The sequence below is a fragment of the Podarcis gaigeae genome (assembly GCF_964106915.1).
Source record: "Podarcis gaigeae genome assembly, chromosome: 6".
NCBI lineage: Eukaryota > Metazoa > Chordata > Lepidosauria > Squamata > Lacertidae > Podarcis > Podarcis gaigeae.
This window is the reverse complement of record NC_139682.1, coordinates 39,061,999-39,079,960: the sequence shown is the minus strand read 5'-3', so window position 1 is coordinate 39,079,960 and position 17,962 is coordinate 39,061,999. Positions and strand designations below refer to the sequence as shown.

General features: G+C 43.0%; 2 long non-coding RNA genes across 4 annotated transcripts in view; one reads left to right on the top strand and one right to left on the bottom strand.

Annotated features, from left to right (window-relative positions):
- LOC310847645 overlaps positions 1–14,954 on the bottom strand; it is a 29,625-nt gene extending 14,671 nt beyond the window's left edge. Inside the window, exons 1-3 of one of the 3 annotated variants that reach the window (XR_014565929.1) lie at positions 13,474–14,954; positions 11,132–11,350; positions 4,154–4,293 (exon numbers count right to left, since the gene is read on the bottom strand). This is a non-coding gene — a long non-coding RNA (uncharacterized lncRNA). The other 2 variants (XR_014565930.1, XR_014565931.1) reach the window with 2 other exon arrangements.
- LOC310847650 lies at positions 12,872–15,386 on the top strand. Its single transcript, XR_014565936.1, has 2 exons — positions 12,872–12,940; positions 14,951–15,386. It is a non-coding gene; the product is annotated as an uncharacterized lncRNA (long non-coding RNA).
- Positions 15,387–17,962: the final 2,576 nt, after the last annotated feature.

The following is a 17,962-nucleotide window of genomic DNA, read 5'->3' as shown; positions in this document are numbered from 1 at the left end:
TTAAAAATTTGCCATGAACCTTTTAAAACATGTACCACCAGACTGATACGGTACAAGCCAGTCTTACCTAAAACACAAGCCAACTCTGTGCTAGAAGCAGCAGCTTTCTAAAACAGAAACAAGGTAGTAAGCCCAGTGAATTATTCATAAAAACAGCATAATTAAACTAGAGGTGGGGAAAAGGGAGAGGAACAGAGGTTACAGCAGTGTAACAAAGAACATTCCAACTTTCCACGGTAACCAATAAAATTACCTCCTGCTAGTTCTAAACGTTATCTGATTATTTTGCCATCAGAAACAGAACCTAAACTACTAGCATCCGCAAACAATTCAAAACAAAAGTAGGACCAGAGTCTTCACCATCCTGTATACTGCACATAGGGATGAATAGGTCAACCTGTTTCTGTCCCGTACTGTTTTCATGTATACACATAAATGGCTCAATGTCATTTGTGTGCAATTTTTAAAGGGGAAATCCTTTAAAGAAAGTGCAAAGTTTTGTTGCAGTGGGGGTGGGGGCAGAGGCGTAGGAAGGTCAGGTGGCACCCGGTGTGGAAAATTTCTTGTCACCCTCCCCCATTCATTTTTTAATTTTTTTTTTTGCCTGCAAAAATGGTTTTACGTTATTTCATATTTTCTTACAAAGGAATAAAATAATAATAATAATAATAATAATAATAATAATAATAATAATAACTTTTATTTATATCCTGCCCTCCCTGGCCGAAGTCGGGCTCAGGGTGGCTAACGTCAGATACATAACATTGGTATAAAATCAAACAATAATTAAATTAACTCCTAAAAACATGTCAAAATCAAATTAAAGTCTAATTAGATGGCTTTCCGCAGGGTTAGGGTTGGGAACAGTAAGTGTTCCACTGAATTGAAATTTCAGCCTTCACGACATAGGAAAACAGCCAAGTAAACAGCTATTTTCGTGGAGGAGGGTCAAGATATTAACTGATATGCATGAAATTTCATATATAGCTATATCATCCCTAGTGTAGTAAGATAAGACCTTTGGAGCAGGCATTTTTTAAAAAAAGTTTTATTATGAACTGCCCTACTAGGGCAGTAATTGTTCCTTGATAATTTGTTACCCACCCTCCATGATAGAACCTGGCACGCGCCCCCCCTACTTCCTACGCCCCTTGGTGGGGGATGCTGTACTTTTGTGGTGGACAAGGCAAGGGGAAATCCCAGGGATTTCCTGAAAGACAGAAATTAGTTTTCATGTGCTTTGGCTATGGATTTTTGTTTTACTCAGGAGGCTTTATTCACGAGGAATGCATTTTCCCACCTATCATCACAGGCTACAAAACCCCCAAACGGAATAGTAATAACAACCTTAAACAACTATGTGAATGATCAACGAGGTAAAGGGGTTTGTTTCAGCCTATCAGCCTCACCAGACAAACCCAGCCAGATGGGAGGGGTATAAATAATACATTTTTATTATTCTATAACTCATATATGTGCCTTCATTCTAGCACATTCATGCCAGTCTCCATAACCAAGATTGCTTGAGGACCAGAGCAGGGAAGACTGGTTTTGTTCACTTTACCAGTGCAACCCAAGCCTCTGCAATATGTTTGGAGCTTGCTGTCTTCAGTGCAGCCAACACACTTCTCCCAGGCCAATACCAGCAGTCCACACAGTCTCTGTATCAATTCTGTCTCACTGTTTCATGTGTACTGGAGCCTCTGTGGCATCATTTTATTCTCAACACACTAGGAAGGCATATGGAACAGCCACCACTGCCATTACAGACTAGTCAAACTATGGAAGTACACATGGGTGGGGCAGACAAAGGAAGAGAAGGAGAGTCTTCTGCTTCCTTCTGCCCCTTTTCACCATCACACACTTTAAAGACTTGCTGATGAGACTATTATTACAACAAAGTTACAGTCCTGTGCACACTTTCATGGGAATAAGCCCTGTTAAGTACAATGGGTCTTCCCTTTGAGTAAGTATGCATAGGGTTGTGCTGTAAATAAGTTCAGACTTTTACTTAGGCAAAAGCACGCAGGTGCACAATCATACAGAAAATAAGAATGTGAAGTTCTTTAGTCATTTATGGGACACAAGTTGAGTTACAGATTCTCCAAGCACAGGAGGGGTGTAGGGGTGTGTGTGTGTGTGTGTGTGTGTGTGTGTGTGAGAGAGAGAGAGAGAGAGAGAGAGAGAGAGAAATTGGCTGTTTGCCGGTTGTTTCAGTCATCAGCATTCAGCACTATCCAAAATTATTATTATTATTATTATTATTATTATTATTATTATTATTAAAATTTATGTATGTTACAAAATTGTTTAAAATGAGATCCATGGGTATAAACCAAAAAACAAGCCTTGTGTTCACAATTTGTCTTTTACAAAGAGCCAGTGCTTAGGGAAAGGGGAGAGAGCTTGACTGGGATCACAATGTGTAGGTGGCTTTAACCATTTCTCCTGCTACAGTTCTGAGCCACGTTGCTTCTCTTGTAGCTATTTACATGGGAGTAAAGGCTCCCAGTGGAGTGAATGGAGCTCCACCCATGCAAACACTAGGCCCAGTTTCTATTGGGACTGCGGGGGGGGGGAAGGGTTAACACCCTCCCTGGTACTGATCCAGCTCAGGGAATACACTATATATTGCTCTTCAGTGCTAGGAAAATGTTGCACTCAAGAGCAAACCATATGAATAATGTATCACAGGAAAAGCCAACGTGGTGCCCTACAGTTATTGCTTGATTCCAACTCCCATGAGTCCCAGTCAGCATGGCCAAGGGTAAGGGATGTTGGGAGTTGATGTCCAACATCATCTGAAGGACACCACACGTAATGTGTTGTTTGGCCCAAAGGCAAGTAACTCAAAACGTTCTTTCTCAAAGCACTCCGCAGTCTCTTTACTTTTCTGGAGCTTTAGCCAACACAACAATTTGAAAATCAAACTGCTCTTCTTCATCTGCAATAGTAAGGATAATTGTTCAATTTGATCTAAAGATTAATCATTTATATACTGAGCCTAAGAAACTCTGGCAACTTGACCAAGATACAGAGGTCAATGAAGAATGACTTCACAGGAAAGCTAATTTTATGCGGGGAAGGGCCTAGATCATTGGCAGAGCACATGCTTTCCATTCAAAAGGTCCTAGGTCCAACTATTGGTATCTCCAGATAGGGATGGGAAAACCTCCTGCCAGAAATTCTGCGCACCTGGATTGTGGGCGGCAGCTGTGGCGTGGCTCGCTGCCACCGCCAGGCTCCTTTCTCTGCTTCCAGCAGCTGGCGGGAGATGACATGACCTCTCCCCGCTGGCTGAGAGTGTGGGGTAGAATTTTGAATTTAGCCTGCCTGTGAAACTGACCAATTACGGGCAGGCTCAGGAGGCTGGCAGAATGGGGGGTGGAGCTGGATGAAGACTCCTGCAGGGTTCTGGTCCTATTCCCAGACATAAATTAGGCTCGCCTCCTTACCCTTTACTGCAGTTGAACTTTTCCAACCAGAAGTACACCCATCAGTTCCAAAAGTTACATTCCCAGCTATGTAAAGGCCACTGGATGGGAACTGGAGCTTTTATAGGAATTATTCCAAGTGGATGCACAGACATAAATTTGGGAAGGGAGGAAACTCGAAGGGACCTGCTATGCAACCAGGAGCCAAGTATTTTCTTTTCCGCATTATCAGTGGCCTAGTTCAAGAAGTGGTCCTGAGATTCCTTTCCTTCTGCTCACACGACACCCCAGTGGTGGGCTCCCTGGACAGCTGCAGTCAGGCAGTGAAGATAGTACTGAGCTAGATGGACCAATGGTCTGTCTTAGTATAACAGAGTGTCCTATGTCCCCATTTTGTATTTTTATTTTAAAAATTATATCCCACTTTTATTAGGAAAAAAATCAAGTATGTTTTCACTGGGTAATGACTATCAAGTATGTGCCCAGAGATGATAGTTGCAAGGAATAATATGGGTATCAATAAAGAAGGGAGCTAATAACTGTAAACAAATTAAAAGAGTTACAGCCGATAATGCCATCTCATTTGTTCATACTTTCTATGTTGAATTATTTTCTTCAACGATGCTATTTGGGTCCATAAGAATTTGCATCATACTCTGAAAAAGCAAGATCTTAAAATAGCAGAAAACCAGAAGCTTATGTGCACCCCTGTGCCTTACCACATCAGGTTTTGATGGGACGAAGGAATGGCAAGCATCATCTACCAGACGAGACAGAATTCCTGCTATTAGGCATCATTCTCTCCAAACTTTGTGGTCTGTTGCGCATCTGATATGAGATTGTTCATGAGGTAAGAATTCTGGGAAAATAAAGCAAAAGGAAGTTGGCATCAACAGAAGAAACAGCATACAAGTAAAAAACCAATTCCCCACATTTATGTTTCCTTATTTAAAACTGTAGTGTTTATCACATTCTTGAACGTCTGACTCGTGATTTTAAAACTCCCCCTCTTTCATCAAAGGGCCATATTTCCGCGAAGTAATAGAAGTTACCGTCAGTTGAAGCCAATGAGAACAATGTTGTCAAACGACTTCTGATAAGAAAGGGTTGGGCTTTTTACAAAAGTTAAGCCATGTTGCTCAGCTGCTTCTAATGATGGGCGGGGGTGGGGGGAGAAAATGTAGCACATCCTTAAGTGTTTTATTTACTCCCACTGCACCAATTAAGGGACCATAGGGGTGGCAGTCATGAATACCTGCTGCATTGCAGAGAGTGGTGCTGGTAAAAGGGCTCTACTGCAGCCCAGTGCCTCATTTTCAGAAGCAAAAGAAAGGACGTCCTTTGCAGGGCCTCTCCTGCCTTGCTAAAGCCACCATGAACTATGGTAGCATTTAGAAAAAGGTCCAGTACAAAAGAATTTATACCCCAATAGACAAACCAGTTAGAGCAAGCCAAAATGGAAAAGCTAAACACCCCAAATTAAAATGTGTGGTGACAGACAACATGACTGACAATGTTAAAAAACCAAAACATTCCTTAGAGAGAAAGAAGTTATGCTTTATCTCATTCTGATAATGCTGAACTTGATGGCACTATGTCTTTCAGTTTGGTGGTGAAAAGGGGACTTCCCAGATGCACAGTAATGCGTTTGAAAAATTTCGAACATCCCCTCCCCAGGCCAGAAGAAGGCTGAGCATAATCAGTTAGCATCCAGCAGCTGCAGAACATCACAAACGTTGGTTATATTGAGTAGGTGGGTGAGGAGGAATTAGGAAGGTGGGAAATGGGCTTGCTTGATGCTCTAACATCTTATATTGTTCTGAAGGTGAGAATTAGGTTGGCAGGAACGCATGCTGCAAAATAAAATAATAATAGGTAGGGAAGATTTCAAAAGGTGAGAAAGAAGGATGGTATCCTTTTTCTCCCTCGCTGTCCTTTTTGGGCTTCGAACAATGTCACAAGACTCTCCCCCACCCCCAGGAACTGCGAGGTATTGGCAGTGCCCCACCACATTTTGCATTTGGATCCCCATTTGTCTTATTATGATACCAACTAGGAAAATTATGGTGAAAATGGAAATACAGTGGTACCGCAGGATGCGAATAGGATCTGTTCCGGAGCCCCGTTCGCATCCTGAAGCAAACGCAACCCGCGTCTGCGCGTGCCGCGTTTCTCTCCTTCCGTGCATGCATGTGACGTCATTTTGACCGTCTGTGCATGTGCGCGTGGCGAAACCCGGAAGTAATGTGCTCCGTTACTTCCAGGTCGCCTCGGAGCGCAACCCAAAAATATTTAAGTTGAAGCACATTTATCCCAAGGTATGACTGTAGCAGAAATTGCCCATTTATTTATCATGTCTAGAATGGAAATCAATCCAGCAAATAAGGTCAGTATTTGCTGTTGCTTTCTGGCCACCAATGATATGTTCCGCCCCCCAATCCCATTTGTATTGTGTTTCCTTTGCATTGAAACAAATGGGATGGAAGAACGTAATGACGTGATTTACGTAGATTACATAGTTAATTACGGACATTAGGCAGGTTACGTAACTTTGTCACAGCAAACAGCAAAACAAATAGTGTAGTCTTTGGCAGAAGACAAACAGCAGCACAACGGAAATAGGGACGCATGCGATGAAAACAGGGCAGAACAGAAAGAGGTACCTTCTTTCATCCCTAACAGGAATTTTAAAAACACGGACTAGGACAATGTTCCAACTGAACCATGTTCTACAACAGATGCAGTTTCCCTCTTCAAAGATCTCATTAAATCACCTATGAAAGTTAACACAAAGCTGGCTCTTTACCTCATGCTAGCCAGCTTCTCTCACAACCGAAGCTTGCAAATCCACTTTAAATCCTAGTTTCAAATCCTGGTGAAGATGAACACCCTGGTTAGCATTAATTATGGCTACTGCTGGTGCACAGTGTTGGTTTCAGCTTTTTTTGGCAGTGGCGAGGCACTGTGCCTGATCTGCACTGGGTGGAGGCAGCTGCTTCCTCACTTTGCTCTTACCAGGCCTTGCATGCTTGGGAAATGCACAGAAACAGCAAGTAGGAAGAGGAAGAATAGGGAGGCACTGCGAGCCAACAGTGGGCCTTGCTGGGATGTGGCCCTCATCAGATGCCCAATGACCTTGCTAGCCCTGTGGTGCACACAGCATGCAACTCCCCACCCTCCCGGTCCAGTGCACAGAAAACTATCCCTTTTAGAAATTTGTCACAGATTTTGAAACATCCATGGAACACATTTTTGAAACTTTGGCTGCAGGGTGAATGAGGGTGAAGTGGGAGAAGCCCTGGTGATCCAACGCTACACGCCACAGCAATCAGATCTGCCTCTGACTGTCGCACTGAAATCCTCACTGTATCAAAGCAGTGGGAGTTAAAGAAAGTTACTCTTCTTTACCCCATACCACAGGGCACAAGCACGAAAGGAGGTAGAACGGCCTAGAGTGGTACAGTCCATTTGGGGAGTTACCATTACCAGTGTAAAGAGGGCAATGATACCATGTGGTTTCTACTCCCCTTCTACTCTGTAGCACAGATGTACTTCCTTACACAACCCCACAACACTGTTTAAAAATATGTACATGCAACATATGAAGGAAGCCAACTGTGAGAAAAAGGTCGAAACTGGTTAGCTGGTTAACTGGATCTAAAGAGCTACTTTAGGTACTAGGACATGCCTTGTGAGGTCTTCTTCTTCTTCTTCTTCTTCTTCTTCTTCTTCTTCTTCTTCTTCTTCTTCTTGCAACCCCGTTACACCGTTTCAAGAACTGTCCTCCATGTGAAAAACAAGGTCTTCTTTACATGAACCAGAAGGCTGCAGTTATCTCTCACGCACACAGAATTGGTTCTTTGGAGCCCTGCTGTTATTTTTATTTTTCAAAATTATAAAAGAAGTCTGATTTATTTACTTATTAATCAATCGAAAGCTAAATATTTGGGTCACAAAAAATCCCCTTCATTGTTTTGTCTCACACTGACACCATGATCAATGAATTATTTCAGCCTCAATCCATGATCTGCAACACCAACAGGGCCTCTGACTCTGTCAAATGCATCTTCTGCAAGGCGGGATAAGGGCATATCTGTCCCAAGTTCAAACACACTTCAACACAAGGGAGAAATGAATGGCTTCATGAACTAAGCCCTGACCACGCAATCCTCTGCTACAGTCATAAATGTCTGGACCAGAGCCACAGCCACATATGGATACGCCCTAACTGAGTTAAGGCAGCAGTCTACATCACAGGGCCACCTATGAAGCACATGTATTGTTTTTACCTGTTCTTGAGACATGAACAGACTTTCATTCCACTTGTGAATAAATACTAGAAGTGTTTAATCTAACTCCCTAAACAAATAAGGAATGCATTAAGAGAACAAGCAATATTATTGCAGTTATATTAGTCAAAGGCCACACCAATCAACCTTTACACTTCCTGCTTGCTATTCAATTTAGCAGTAGATCTGAAATTATCTGGAGCCAAATAAGTGGCCATGGGTAGCCTGACAAGATTGCCACTCAGGAGATGTTGTGACGCATTTAGATTAGACATGTTCAACTGCTAGTTCTCTACAGGGTCCGATTTTAACATGCAGGCCACAGACTACAGAGGACATCTTACCACCAACAACCATAAAAAGGCAGCAGAAGCAATATATCAGGTCCTTAGATTTGCAAAAACTGTGAAAAATAGTAGCAGCAAGTACATGGGAAGATAAAGTCTGCCAGACCAGAGAGTCTGTCTGCTTCTTTGGAAGGGCAAGGAAAGTACCAAAACAAAAGTGAGGGCTAGTGCATTTTCTCCCCCCCCCCCTCTCTCTCTCTCTGTGTGTGTTATCTGTATACATATATACTGCTGCTACTATGGCAGAAACTACCAATAATGCTATGATAATGGCAGCCACAGAGAAAAGCACAACTTACGATGCACTGCCGTCTTGACAAGAAAACAGGTATAAATGCAAATACCGTATTTTTCGCTCTATAACATGCACCCGACCATAACACACACGTAGTTTTTAGAGGAGGAAAATCCGTAGGCATGCCACCCGTAGGCATTCCCTCCATAACACGCACAGACATTTCCCCTTACTTTTTAGGAGGAAAAAAGTGAGTGTTATGGTGCAAAAAATACGGTACTTCCACACCTGCATACATTTGTGAAAGAGTGAAGAGTTTTTCTACCTGGAGGTAATTGCTCAATATTTTGGGGACCTGACATCAAAACATCCATTTATCCCACAACAATGTTTTCTATATGGTTTCTAAGTATTAGCTTGGTGGTTTTTTTTAATGTGATAGTTTCCATCCAAATGTAAGCCGAGAAATCCTTCCTTATTTACTATTCTGTGTGCTACATTATTGCTATTCCCTGCGCTATATTATTGTCAGTTCAAACCACAAGCAGGCTAATGAACTACCCAGAGAGTTCCCATTATCCCCTAGTGGGTCTCATCCCACCACCTGGGCTTCATTGTTGTACAAGTCATACCAAGTGGGGTGTTCCAATGTGACTCAAGTAAATAATTTGGGATAGATCATTACATATGATTACACCTGAAGTGGAATTCATGCCCCTTCTAAATTTAGTATCCCATCTCTCTGGCAAGTAAACATACAATGCTGCAAAAGAAAGTTCAAGAGACTGCAGGATGCAGCTATGCAACACAATGGAGTGAATCATTAGAATACTCCCAATTAACTTAGTTTCAAACAATTATAGGGTGTTTTGTTTTTGTAAAACACGTATCTGATTCTGACCATAATTTAGGGTTTCACATTGCTTTTGAATTCATATTTGAGTTCAGACTGTTGCAGAAGTAATGGCTGGTAACAAAATAAAGATGTTGGTTCTGGGCGTATGTCTCAGAACCACAAGTAAAACATAATCTGGGGATCTGGAATACGCTAGTGGTAGATGGTGATGCAGCAAAATGGCCACCCAAGCAGCTGCGTGGCATTGCCCCTGCTCAGGCAAGCAATTCGGTGAGGGGAAGCAGTCGTGCTAAGAGAAATTTCTTTTAAAAAATCAAGCTACTTTTATTTTTTTAAAAAAAATGGCAACAAACCTAACCTATTCAGAAACACAATTCTCCATTGCCATCTTTAATACAGGGACACTTGTACTTTATATGTGGCCCTCTTAATAAATAGTTTCAAGTTCATTCTTTTCCATTATCATCACAACCACAACAGAAACCCAACCTTCTTTTTCTTACCCTTGACAAGGTTGGGGAGGGAGGTGGAAATAGTCGACAAAGGCCACACCCAAACTACTGCAAAACACTCCCGAGCGCTGGATTAAAAAATTGCAAAGTGGAACTGTGTTGTTTTTTATTTTTGCAAGGGAGGGGCTCAAAGGGTCGGGGGGAAAGCAAGTTCTATAAGCACAAGGGTAGGTTTTTTTTTTAACGTGCTCTCTTAAGAATCCGAGAGAGAGAAAAGCGATAGAATAAACGAAATTTTCAAGAAGACTTTATTCTCCTCATAGCATCAGCAAAGCTCCCGACACAAAACCCAATACTGTTTTGATATGACGTGGAAATTAACAGCAGCAGTGCTGCAAGCACTGAATCTACTCTGCCAGCAACAAAATGGCCAGGAGTGCAGTTGCCGCCATCTATATTCTTCTGCTGTTACCTGCGGTGAAAGCAACACATGCAGACACCACAAACAGTTTTGAGTAATGACGTGTAGTTTTAATACAGAGGTTTTAAAAATGTGTTTCTTCCTCACACCCACTTTTGTTTGCATCTTCTGCCTTCTCAAAGAACAGCAAAATACAGATGCATCACAATGGACCACTACCAAAAATAACACCATTTAGAATCATGTCCAGCTGCTTGCTTAGATAGCACCAATTAAAAAATGCATAGGAGTTGTTACACTGCCCTGATATGTTCTATCATGCCTCAGTGTACTTCACAAAAACTGTGGAGTCTTATTGCAATGGAACAATCCCAGGCCTATGAGGGAGAATTATGGTCTTGGCAAAGACTTGGAGGTATTCCTTGTTAAAGAAATACAGTTTGAAACATTGATCAGAATCAGTTCTTGCCATGCCCACTTTGCAGAAAAGAAAACGGAAGCAAGCAGAAAGAAACAAATTAGCCCAAGGTCACAAAGCTCAGCCGAGAACAGCAAATTTTCAGACTTCGAAGTAAACCACATAAGCTTCCAAACTACTTTCAGCCAAGGCTCACCTGCCTCCAGTGTCCCTGTATGAATATAACTCCGGACACACGAGATGGACAGTCTTGCTTTCCTCATCAACCTACAGAAATATTACGCTTCTCTCACTCCTTGTAGCTTTCAGGTTCCATAGATTCCCTTGCAGGAGCAGCCACCGATCACCAAAGAAAGTGGTTTAAAAAAACAAGCCCCCTAATCCAGATTCACAAAAACAAACAAACAAACACCAACATATCTGAGCGTGGTAAGAAAAATAGCAAATCTATCTCCATGCTCAGTCCTAAACATTCAGAAAAGTGTTTTAGGGAATAAAGAAAAGAGAGGAGTTTGTTCCATCCGTATTCCTCATTTATGAATCCAGTTCACTCCCCAAAATACTAAGGAACGCCATTATGGATATGTAACCCCTAGTGGTCATGTCTAGAAGACACAAGAGGTGTTTGTTTAGATGGCGTCGGTCAAAATGAATTTAACCCAGCACTCTCCCAACCTACCCAGCTGCATTATAGTCTCCAAGTCCTGCCAGGAACAAGCATGATCTCAGCACCGAGTCGGTCCCTTCCCAGGAGCAGCCATCGCAGTTGTGCCTCCTGTTGCCCTCCTCTGCGGAACTAGCACTGCAGGATGCAAGACTGCCTCTGGAGGAGACAGCTCTGCAGAGCAAGGGCTCACACCGGGGGCGAGGGGGAGGGAAAGAGAGAGAAGTGGTGCACCTACAATGAAAGAATTTCAAATTAGGCATAACACTTGGCAAATCAGAAAGGAAAAATGAAGGTGTGCATGAGGGGATAATACAGGAGGGGTGTATTTGCTGTGTCTCCTTGCTTTCCTCCTTCCACGCATCATGTCTGCCTCCAGAAATGGCTTCCTGATTATTTCTCTCCTTCCCCTCCGCCTCTTGCTCCTTTGAGCTAGCAAATCTGAATAGAAGACTATGCATATTCACCTTTCTTGGGGCTTTTAAAGCCTACTGGTGAGAATACATCTTGTAACAACACTTGAGAAGACAGAGTACTTTAAAAGAAATTAAGATGAAGAATCAAAATGCATCTGATCTGGTTCCAAAGCCAGCAAACTGCTGCTGAACGACTGTCTGTACTTGACTCTCTCTATGCCGGTGAGTCACCAACACAAATCCTTTTACCATCGTAAACCCTTCAATTCATTGGAGCATTTTATGAGAAAACGCCACAAGAAACTCACCCTCTCATGTTATGTGATAATGCTAGTTACTCTGGATTTCATGGCAGGTTCCAAAGAGAAGAAGAGAAGATAGACCCCATCCTCCAGAACAGAATAAATGGTTGACTGGGATTGGCTATGGGATTGTCCAGTATGGAAAATCTGATTCATGAAATGGTTAAAGCAAGCACTACGTCTACCTATATGCCGGATCCTCATCCCCCCACTCCGCTCCCTGGCTCGATCTGGTGGTTTATTCTTCTTGACCGTCCACCTATCGTTCTCCAGCCATCTTAGAACTCTCCATCCCCTCCTTTTAAAACAAAACAAAATGACAGAAAGCAAGCCTCATAGATCTTACCACTATGTTCTGTTGCCATTCAATCCCATCACAGCACTGACTTTGAGGTTACACTGACGTAACCTAGGACACATTTCAGTTTTGGTTCAGTCCAGGTTTTTACATATATACCAGTGGCAGGCACTCTCACTACCCCAAATAGTTTACAATACATGTAAATAGCTCTGCCTAGTTAGAATTTTTCCACTCACAGAGAGAGATAGCCACCCACCATAGTCTCTTTTTTGTTGTCTCTTCTGAAGCCTATAATAATGTCACGTCATCGTGGCTTGTCTCACAGCAGCCGGAAACACGCCTGTTACTGATGCAACTCGAGTCACAGAATATTTGTTTTTCCTTCTGCGTCACTTGAACCAGTAATAAACTAAACTAATCCACAATACTCAAGTTCCTGCTTTTTTGCTTTTCTCTTTAAATGACCAGCCTTGAGAACACAAACACATTCCAAAATGCCTGATTTAAGGAAAAGGAGGGGTGGAGAGAAGCAAACAGCCAACATTTTAAGTCACAAATTGTTCAGACCCCCTTTTAAAGCAAGAGGAATGGAACATTTAGATTTGATATCCTGGCCCCAGCCAATCTGAGGCAGCTTTTCACCTGCCACTGCCTCTCCCTCCAATGGAAATGTGTGTTTAGAATAAGAGCCCTCCCCGGCCAATCATGTGTAGGCTCAGGCACTCAGTTAATGATGCAGCAGTACAGGGAAGACTATCACATGTGAGCTGGAAGACTGCCAACATGGAGACACGGAGAGAGCAAGGTAAACAACTTTCCAACGCCAAAATGATGACATTTAATTCCTAAACGCTATCTTCCCTTCTTAACTCAGTCCCTTTCAGCTGGCCTGGAGATTCACAGTGTACCTGTTCCCCCTGATGCTTTTTAAACCCAGTAACATGCTAGGCAAAGATCACTGCGTCATCATTCGCCACTTTCTGAACTATGCAGATACAGTCCCTCAGATTTAAAAATCCAGAGACTGTCTTTTTAACCCCTCTGCCAACTCCTTGATGTTAACCTCTGAAAAACTACTGTTCTCTCTTCCTTCCCCAAATCTGCATTACAGCTACGCAGTGACATTTTACAACCTGTGCCTTCATTCCATTGGTGTGACGCAGGACACAGCCAACAGTATCTAGCCACAGAAAAATAACATGGGGTGTAAGAGTTCTGGGGGTGGAGAGTTTGGGGACAGAAAGAAACCCCAACAAATACCCCCCCACACACACATACACAACATAAATGAGACAGTCGGTTCAACTCCCCCACCCCACATCCCAATCCGATACGTACGTAAGGAAAAAGAGGAACCACGAATTCTGTTCATCTACACCTGTGCAGTCCTCAACCCTCTGTTTGCGCCGCCGCAGGATAGAACATTCCAGAATTTTCCTCCCATTAACCCTTCCTATGTATGCCCCCCCTTGCGGGATTAACTGCGTTGCATCTTTCCGGTATCATCAGTGGACAAAATCTGCTGGTACCAAACAAGCTTCAAAATAGCGGTTCTTTTTTTAAAAAATATGCTGTATGGGTAAAGGAAGCATGCTTCCCAATGTTGTTATCACTTCTCTTTCATGAGCTCTCTCTCTTGCTGCAGCAGGGCTGTTGCTAGTAGACCTATCGACAGAGCTTGCTTTCCCTCTCTCTCTCTCTCCCCCTCTGAGCTGTGTGACGCAGCTCAAAATTCTCCAGGCTGCTCCTTGTGTTTTAACAGCAGAACTGCAGCTTTCCCCAGAGAGCCGATGCCAGCAGTACCAGGGTCGGACAAACCAAGAGAAAGTCACTCCCAGGCTCAGCACCCATATCTCTGTGCTCCCTCCTCATCTTGGTTTCTTTGCTTCATTTCCAAGCTTCCCCTTTCTCATGTTCGCATCGTCAGCTTCATGTGGCTCTGCCACAGTTACACTTGCTAGCTTAACTCTTTTTAGGGTTGGCAAGCATCTCCTGAAGAGGCACAGCTTAAAAACAGAGCAAAGTTTCGTGTCATTAACCCCCACCAGCTCATTCCCGTTTATAAAGCAACACAAAGCAGATGTTTTTCAATCCTCGAGAAAAGCTAGTGCACATCCCAGTGACACATGCAATATAATTTTTGATTTAACTCAAAGGGCAGCAAAGGCACTGCAGTTTGGAAAAGACAGTTGCTTTTAGGCATACACCCGAGCACATGCTTTTAACCGTTTCATTTCTGCAAATGTCTGAAAACTTCAAGCCTTCCACACTCCACTCAAATACATTTTGGAAATTTGTTAATTTGGAGGGGGGGGGTAAAAAAACAACCTGTTTCTATGGATGCATGAAACTCTGCAGGCCTAGGTCACCAGCAGTGTTAGCCTCAGGAGAGGGTTTTTCTTACAACAGCTAATCACTTCAGCATGGTGAGAGGAGCAAATGGTTTTCCCTCCAAAATGTTCCAGGGGTGTGTGTTCCCCTGGCAGCAAGCTGTGTGTTAACCCTTTCGGCCCCACAGATAAGTTTACTGGAGTTCAAATGGCCTGTCTCAGCTGTGAGAGGAAACCATTAGGAGCACCAAGGCATGACAAAAGGACCATTTGGGGAGCGATTCTTGAAAATCAGAGTATGAAAGACGGAATATTTTGCTTTGTTGGGGTAATTCTGAAAGACTAGATAAAAGAAAGGCTCTGGTGAGCACCTCAAAACAGAAACATGCCAGCCTTAAATTTGTACTGGAAGGTTGACTGCACAATTTCGATGTTCTAGCAGAGCTGAAGAATCCAGTGATTCTCCCCCTCCCTCTTCTTTACAGAGTTATTTTAGAGTTATTCACTGCCTGAAAGTGACATCTGTTGTGCACAGATGCATGCAAGAACAATTGCAAAACTTCCAAATGCTAAAACAGTCCACACAGAGATGCAGAGCTCAAAATGTATGCGGAGGCAAGGCAAAGGAGTAGTGATGGACAACGATAAAGTACAAGGCACTTCCAAGACTCCCAAGAGTTCTGAGTGAACTTCCTGGATGTCTTTGATACAGCAGCATTTCTTTCAACTCTTTCCCTTCGAAGTTTTGTCTTGTTGTTTTGATATGCAGAATTATTTGATTCATATTCAGATGAGTTAAATAGGATGCTAAATGGTGACTAAATGGGTTTGGGCAAGGGAGAGGGGGTTTCTGTTTAGGTATTTGGGAGGTATTTGGCCAGGAACCGTTACCAAAATAAAAATAAAAATGACTATTTTTAAGTACTAGTAAGGCAGTAAGAGGGACGCGGGTGGCGCTGTGGTCTAAACCACTGAGCCTCTTGGGCTTGCCGATCAGAAGGTCGGCAGTTTGAATCCCTGTGACTGGGTGAGCTCCCGTTGTTCAGTCCCAGCTCCTTCCAACCTAGCAGTTTGAAAGCACACCAGTGCAAGTACATAAATAGGTACTGCTGCAGTGGGAAGGTAAACGGTGTTTCCGTGCGCTGCTCTGGTTTCGCCAGAAGCGGCTTAGTCATGCTGGCCACATGACCCGGAAAAACTGTCTGCGGACAAATGTCAGCTCTCTCGGCCAGTAAAGCGAGATGAGTGCCGCAACTGGACTTAACTGTCAGGGTCCTTTACCGTTTTAAGACAGTACAACAGCAGTAAGAATTTGAAAGGCAACATTGTTCCTGCTATGAAGAGACTGTGCTTAGCTTTCTTTGCTTGGAAAAGCCAGAACTGTACACAAGATGCCTACAGGGTTTGAATCCCGTAACCTGAAAACTGGTGTGGACCCATTTGAAGCTCATTTCACAGTTGGTAGCTTTCCCCAGGGATTGGAGCAGCAAGAACTTCCTGGACACTCCATTTGAGGAAGGCTACAGCACATCAGAGGATGCTTCACAATACGACTGCCTGCCTTCACATGTGTTACGAGTACAAACTGTTCCCAAAATTGAACCATGCCCACATATTTCTTTATTTATAACTAGAATGCAACCTGTAATGTACAAATTACAGGGTAAAAGGCACTACAGTGTTCCCTTGAGCTGTAACATGGGAGAATGCCAGCAACAGCATTGGTGAACGATATTTACAAAAAAAAGATGTTTAAGCAGACATACAATGTCTATCACTCACCCAGATTATTTTGAGCATCCAAGTGAGGGCAGGTTCATGCTGGAAGTATACATCAGTGTACTGCTAAACCTACAACTGGATGTGTCCCTGTGACTAAAGTTCACATTTGACCAGCAGTAGTTTGGTATTAAATTACTGCTCAAAGAGCCAGAAATAGTTTATCACTTTTTCCGTCGAGAAGCTTCAAAAAAGAGACAGTGCAGACAGTTGTGGGGTATGGCTGCTTTTGTTCTACTGAGCAAAAATAGTAGGGTGGTGTTTTAAATGGCAATCTCTTCTGTACAATCCTTAAAAGAAAAAGGCCTACTTTTCTTCCCAGCATGGGGGCAAAGCCAAGAGGAACAGCAGTAGTCTAATGCCAACACTGGAAGCATTTAAAAAGTACTTTACTGCTGGAGTTAAATGAGGAAAACAAGCTCCAGCTTTCAAGATGGCAATAGGGGATTGGTCAGGTCCTTGTTAAAGCCATAAAATCTCTTACTGAATATTGGGGGCGGGGGGGGGAGCACGAAAGTTGTATCCCTCAAATTGTTAAAAACTTTATCTTCAACACTACTAAACAGGGACTAAAATTACGAGTCTTATTTTGTGTGCAGCCACAAGAATTAGTAGCGTTGGAAGGGATAGAGGGCACACGATAGAAAGAACCATTAGTTATGAGGAAAGACAGAATAAATGCATTACGTTTTGACCCTGTACAAATAGTGAAACTAGCATTACTAGCAGATAGACCAAACCACAACAAGGAAACCACATGCTAAAACAGATGCTCTTTGCTGCATGATCCACTTTGAAATCAGGTATGGAACAGGCGTCTTCCTCATTGACTACAAAGCAGAACTGGTTCATATGCAGCTAGCTCACCAAGCAGCCAATCAGGCGAAGAAGGAACTTATGTCACCAAGATCCAGCTGCTGGAATGGGTATTATGTGGCTGGCACCTGTAGTAGTGCCAATTCCAGTGATCGACGCAATCAAGTGGGCACATGCAGGGTCAGGCAATCTTGTAGGTAAACTGGTCCTAAGTTATTAAGGGCTTTGCATACGAATAACAGCACCTTGAACCTGGCCCAGGGTATGAGCTTACCCTGGCACTGAAATCATCTTCAGAGGCTCTTTTGCACACCATTCCATTCCCATGTCTGCTGGGATGTGAGACACATTGAACAGAGCGTTTTCTACAGCAGCAACAATTTTTTGGAATTTGGGAGGTCCACTTGACCCTGCCCTGCTAGCTTTCTACAGGCTCAAAGAAATCTAACGGGGAGTTAAGGCTCCCCCACTTTCCTAAAGGTCCTTGGTGAGGAGTCATCTCTCCCACCCACCAGCCATTTCCTCATGATACTAAATAGGGAGATTCAAAGCTCTGGTACTTCCAAGACCAGGTTCTGCTTCAGGCTGAAGTGAAGGCGCTCACCTCTAAAGCAGTTAGAGCACTAAAGGGATTTCAGACTGAATGTTGTCTTCAGTCCACACCACTAAAAGTGACACTTTAAGACAGTCAGACAAATGCTGACTTAATGAGATACAAACTCCAAAGTACTTTGATCTACCTTTCACATTAAGCATTTTTCTAAGGCCTGGTCCCTATTATTCAATTATTCCCTATTATTCCCTCACGTTCTCTGGCAGTATTGAATTCATTTTCAGTATGTTGACAGTGAGTTTTACAAAGCATGCATATTGGATTGCTGTAAAAATGCTTGCACACTTAT